At 46.1% G+C, this 6,000-nt stretch overlaps 1 pseudogene; it reads right to left on the minus strand.

Moving 5' to 3' along the window:
* Positions 1 to 4,607: 4,607 nt before the first annotated feature.
* Positions 4,608 to 5,203, minus strand: LOC142441085 (thioredoxin-like protein 4A pseudogene; annotated as a pseudogene).
* Between the last annotated feature and the right edge of the window lie 797 nt (positions 5,204 to 6,000).

Here is a 6,000-nt window from a genome sequence, read left to right on the forward strand (position 1 = left end):
GAATGACTAACAGGACTCAGCTTTCAGCAGAATAACTAACAGGACTTTCTTGAGGAATGTCCGAGGACCAGGTTTTGGCTGAAAGTAATGTGAGCATTCGAACTGTTGTCCTGCAGGTGGCAGTTTGGATCCTGGGCTCGGCTGGACCACTGTTGAAGGGTAGGAACCACCACTAGCAGGGGCCCTGTCGGCAGTCCCGACTCCGCAGGGAACGTAATGGAACAGTGCCCTCGCGGTATGTGAGGGCGTCTGCGGCCTTCCTCTCACTGTCGGCACGGGTCCGTGAAGGAGGGGTTGTAGTCTCCTTCCCTTGCTTAAACAGGAACATGAAATCATAGTTCATTAGCTGCATTGATCTGAAGCTCCCGAAATCTTTTCACTCTGAAAATTTTTCTTCCAGTGAAGTGATAGCTGTTTTCCTTTCTCCTTTTAACAGTGTTTTCTATTGCTCAGCTATCTTGTTTAGGGGCGATTCATTTTTCAGGGTGAAAGCAAGAGAAGGCGAGATGATGCGAGCGCTGCTTTATAAAAGGAGCCAGCAGGTGGCGCCCACTCACCTCCTCTTCGCAGAAAATGGTTAGCATCAAATTGTAATGTTCAACACTACCTGGCTGTCGTTGAGACACATGTTTTCATTGGCAAGACTGTGCTTTCTTCACAGTTCCTAGTTCAATGGTTCTTAAATTTTCGTATGTGTAAGAGAAACCTGGGGTGCTTGACTCTTCAAACTGCAGACTTCTGAGTGCCGCTGCAGAGATTCTGATTCCCCAGGGAAGAGTCCCAGAAGTGCATTTCAAACACGGATTTCCACGTGGTCTGCTCTTAGTGATGCTTTGAGGATGCGCCTCTAGTAGATGTAAGTGCCATGTTTTAAGCTGACATTAGAGCTAGGTGCTTTTCACTGTGAAAGTTGGACACTGAAGCAAGAAGACAGAAGAAATAAAGATGCATTTGAAATGTGGCGGAGAATATTGAAAGTACCGCGGACTGCCGAAAGAACACACAGATCTGCCTCGGAAGAAGGACAGCCAGAATGCTGCTTCGCTGCAAGGCTGGCACGACTTCATCTTACCTCTGTGGGACATGTTATCGGGACAGCACGCTTGGTAAAGCCGGGAAGCAGTGAAACAGGAAGGCCCGCAAGGAGATGGATGGACACCGCGGCTCCCACAGGGCGCTCCAACGTAAGAACAACGGTGAGGCTGGCTCAGGATCGCGGGCACATGTGGTCACTATGGGCACCTGACTCGACAGCATCTAACAACTGTTGGTGCCATCGCGTCAGTTCCAAGCCAGCAACCCTAGCACAGCGGAACGAGCCACCCGCCAGCCCTGCGCCCTTCTCGCGGTTATTCTCGCGTGAGCCCCCTGTTGCAGCCAGTGTCCGTCCGATAGCAACGACAGGCAGCACCTAACAACATCAGCCATGGGCCGGTGTGTTTCCGATCCAAATAGGCAGGGCAGGAAGTAATGGAAATAACTCTGGAGGGGTAACGCAGGTGACTTCGGTTCTCGTCCCTGTGTGCTCAGTGCCAGAGCCAGAAAGAAGGCCGCGCAGACCCCAATCCTCGCTGGCCTCCATTTCACTCACAAAATACAAGCTTCATGTTTTCCACAGGCAACCTTCTTCAGAATCCCACGAAGCAGGTGTTAGAAATGCAAATTCCTAGGCCCCAAATTGGAATCTCTGGTGTTCCTTTTACTGACGCCCCAGTGATGCAAGAGCTGCTCCTGAGGGGATCACCTGCCCAGAAGACGGTTTCTCCGCACAGGTGCTCTGGGAGGTTTATCCCTTGGATGTGACCAAAACGAGCCCGTTAGCGGTGTAGACGCCCTGGTTGTAAACCATGTAAAATGTAGACACTGCTTCAATCAGGCCCCTGTTATGGACAAAACAGATCTGAGATTCTAAGGAGGAGAACTGGATGAGCTTTAAGGTTAAGGCATTATTTGGAGCTGCCTCTGGTGCTACAAAGTGCAGTGCATTAGCAGTTTCCATGCAGAACTCACCAGTGGGGGTATTGGGCTAAGTGCGCACAGGTATCATCTCAGTGACTGCTGTCACAATTGGTGCAGCGTACATCTGCTTAGTATCCAGGGCCAAGAAGGCACTTTCTGACATTGAAAACTTTGGCCTTAGTTTGAAGTTTAAAAACACTTAACATATATATTTTATTTTGTAGTGGCAATCTCTTATCTTTTTTTAATGGCAATGCTACAATTTTCTTCTCTTTAGGAGATTCATGATGGATAATCAACTTATTTTTCTTAGTATCATGCATTCAGAAAGTATACAAATAACAAATGCATGGCCCAAGAAGGGATCACCGACCAGGGTTAAAAAATAGACCATGGCTAAGCCATTCACGCCCCATCCCAGTCACGACCCTCTTGCCCCTCCTCAAAGGCAACCTTTCACCAGACATGAAGTCTTTGCTATTGTTAGGTGCCATGAGTTGGTTCCGACCCATCTGGACCCTATGTCCAACAGAACAAAAAATGCTCGGTCCTGCCCCGTCCTCACACTTGTTCCTCTGCCTGAATCCCTTGTTGCAGCCACTGAGTCAATCCATTTCCCTAAGCGCCTTTTCTTTTTCACTGCCTTTTATTTTTACCAAGCATGAGGTCCTTCATGAACTACATAGGTTGTAAAACTCACGGTTGCTTTTGTTTTACTCCCTTCAACTCAACATGTTACTGGGCAACCATTCTCTGCCTGGTGCTGAAGATACAAGCAGTGAGCAGGTAAGCACAGCCCTCCCCCTCGTGGGCCTCATTCTGAAAGGAAGGGATATGCTTTAAATCAGTAGTTGCACGTGTTTACTGTGCAGAAGAGGCATGGGCTGTGGGAATAAAAAGCTATTGCTCTCTTTGAAAGTTTATTTTCTTGATGAGATAAAATGTGGGAGAAGGTAAAAAAAGATAAATGTCCACGGGTTAGTGAAAAGTTAGGATATCAAAATGTAAACCCGAGGGATTTTATTTTAAACAGTATGATTAGGTCTACTTAATCCATCACAAGATCTAAATGAGATATGTGATTTTTAATCAAAACATCATAATGCAAATTCTGTTACTGCATAATTTAGGCCGTGTGTGTAGTGCCACAAATACTTTGACTAGAAGAGAGGAAATATTGCTAAATGAATCATACTCGTGCTCTAAATAAAATTTTTAAAAATTGTCCAACAAGAACTGAGAATTACTGTTTTTATTCATGACCCATGAAAGCTCATAAAAATCCCACTTTGGAAAGTAAGAGGCGATAATATAGAAAGAAGTGGGGCTTAAGGAAAAGGCATTAGATGAACCCGAGAGAGGTGTTTAACATGCAGATGATCATATTGTGAAGTCAGTTTGAGGAAATTCATAATCCTGAAGAACATGGATGGATTCCCTGTGCCCAGTGAGCCCGTGGGCGAGGAATCTGTGTTCAGTGACTTGGATGTCAATTCACGGGTCTAGCTAGCTGCTGCTCGCGTACCCAGATGTCCCAGCTCTTCCTGTCCCCGTGGCTGTGATTTTTGGAGTGTGCCTTTGCAGCATCTCTGTTCGTGAGGTGGCATCTAGGCCCATCCCTTGAATATGGCCTGATTTTGTGACTTGTTTTAGCCAATAGATGAGACCGAAGGGACAGTGTGCTAGTTTTCACTCCACACACCTTGGTTGCTGCTTCTCCTTTTCTTAGAACTCTACTTCTGCCATGTCAAATTCAGGCTAACATGCTGGCCGCTAAGACCATGTAGAAGAGAGCTGTGGGCACCCAGCTTATGGCCAGCCAGCCCCTAGATAGGAGGGAGTCTAGTCTACGGCAGCCGCGCTGTCTACCCAACCCAAAGTTCATTAGGGACGCACGAGCGAGCTCAGTTGACAGCAGAACTACCACAGACTGACCTACTGATGCTTGAACAGCAAATACTTACTTAAGATGCTGAGATTTGGAGTGGTTTGATGCACAATACTAGCTGTGATAAATATTTCAATCTCTGCACCCTACAGAGAATAGCTATCTTTTTCAAATGGCAGTAAGCAGTGTAAAATTGATTCTGAGCTGATCACAAAGAAGGCCTCAATAGAGTCCCCAGCTTGGAATCATACAGGCTACTTTTAAAAATCATGCTGCCTTAAACTCCAAGTTCGTTCTCTTTGAGAGTTTAAATACAATTTAAATTACTTGATTATAGAACCGTCTTCACTCTCGAGGACGCAAAACCATAAGCACAGACTATTTAAAATCTATAGTGATAATGTAATCACGCTGTATAAAAAGTTTAGCTTGTCGGCCAAAGCTGTACTCAGAACAATTAATTATTTAAATGCATTAATTATTAAGAGTGGACAAAAATGAATTGAGCAATCAGTCCAACAGGTTGGCTACTTTTGTGGTTTCTTAAAAAAAAATCATTTTATTGGGACTCATACAACTCATTACCATCCATTGTGCCAAGCACATTTGTTGCCATCACTTTTTTTTTTAGAAACCAACAAGCATAACCTTGTATTTTATTTATTTCAGTTAGGTATTTACAAATATTTGCCAAAATAAAAATACAACACAGGCAGACTGAGAATTTAAGGCTACTCATCCCTTACTTCACCAAGACTCTGCAGCTCCAGCTCCTTGGGCTGCCCACACCCTCCAGCAACTTCCCAAGGCTCTCAATAGTCTCAGAGGCTCAATAGTCTCCAGGTGGTGAGGCACCAGGGCTCAGTATCTGTCCTTGGTGGAGTAGTCCTTCGGAGACATGACCAGCCCCTGGCCTTTGCGTGCCCCTCGGTAGACGGTCTCTATGATGTCTATTATCTCCTGCTTGTCCTCCATGGCCCAGTTAATCTTGTTGTTGCCAGTGCCCAAGTCAATCATGATGTGCTTGTTCCTGAAGAAAAACATGACTGCACAAGGGTCGTATAACTCGTACATTTTGTTGAAGTCAGGGACTTCCGTAATATCCACAAGATAAATAACTGCAAAATTTTTAACTTTAAAACAGCTGTGAGGTCCAAACAGGACTTGTTACATGACAAGGGTGCGCCCCACTATCTGCCATTTCTTTTCAGCTATGCTGTAGAGAACTTCATCCATTTTCATGCATGTGGGATCCCAGTCGTGCTCAAACCGGATGACCACCACGCGGTCCTCCTCCGAAAGGATGGCCTGGTCCACCTGCCAGCCATTGTGGACATGCCGGAGCATGTACGACATCTTGGCCACGGATGGCGACTTGAGACAGGAAGCCGCAGGATTCAGTCTTCACTATTGCCCCGTGCCATCCAGAAGCTCTCCGCTTCCCTACAGCCTCCGGAGCAGGGAGCAGGGAGCAGGGAGCAGGGAGCAGCGCCCAGCAGGCCGCTCCACGATTCTCGCTACCGCCAGGCTTGGGCACGCGTTGACGTAATGCGCCTGTTGCCATCACTTTCAAAACATTTTCTTTCTACTTCAGCCCTTGGTATCAGCTCCTCATTTTCCCCACCCTCCTTCCCTCATGAACCCTTGATAATTTAGAAATTATTTTTTCATGTCTTACACTGACTGATGCCTCCCTTTACCCACTTTTCTGTTGTCCATCCCACTGGGAGGGGATTATAGGTTCTCCCGTTCCTCCCCACCCCCCCACCTTCCTCTTCCCCTCCTGGTCTGGCTAACCTCAATATTGGTCCTGAGGAGTTTATCTGGCCTGGATTCCTTGTGTTTCCAGCTCTTAGCTGTATCTGTGTAACAAGTTTCAGTTTTGGAGAAAAGTTTCAAAACCAGTAAGACAGTGGCAATGATCGACACATAATTTCCCACTCTAACCCCAGGGGGATGAACAACAGATAAGTGGATGAAGGGAGACAGCGGTTGGTGGAAGATATGAAGACAATAATAATTTATGAAGGGATCATGAGGGTGAGGGGAGGGAGGGAGGGAAAAAAGGAGCTGATACCAAGGACTCAAATAGAAATATTTAGAAGCTGATGATGACAACATATATACAAATATGCTTAATTGATGTAGGGGAT

The sequence above is a fragment of the Tenrec ecaudatus genome, chromosome 2, assembly GCF_050624435.1.
Source record: "Tenrec ecaudatus isolate mTenEca1 chromosome 2, mTenEca1.hap1, whole genome shotgun sequence".
NCBI lineage: Eukaryota > Metazoa > Chordata > Mammalia > Afrosoricida > Tenrecidae > Tenrec > Tenrec ecaudatus.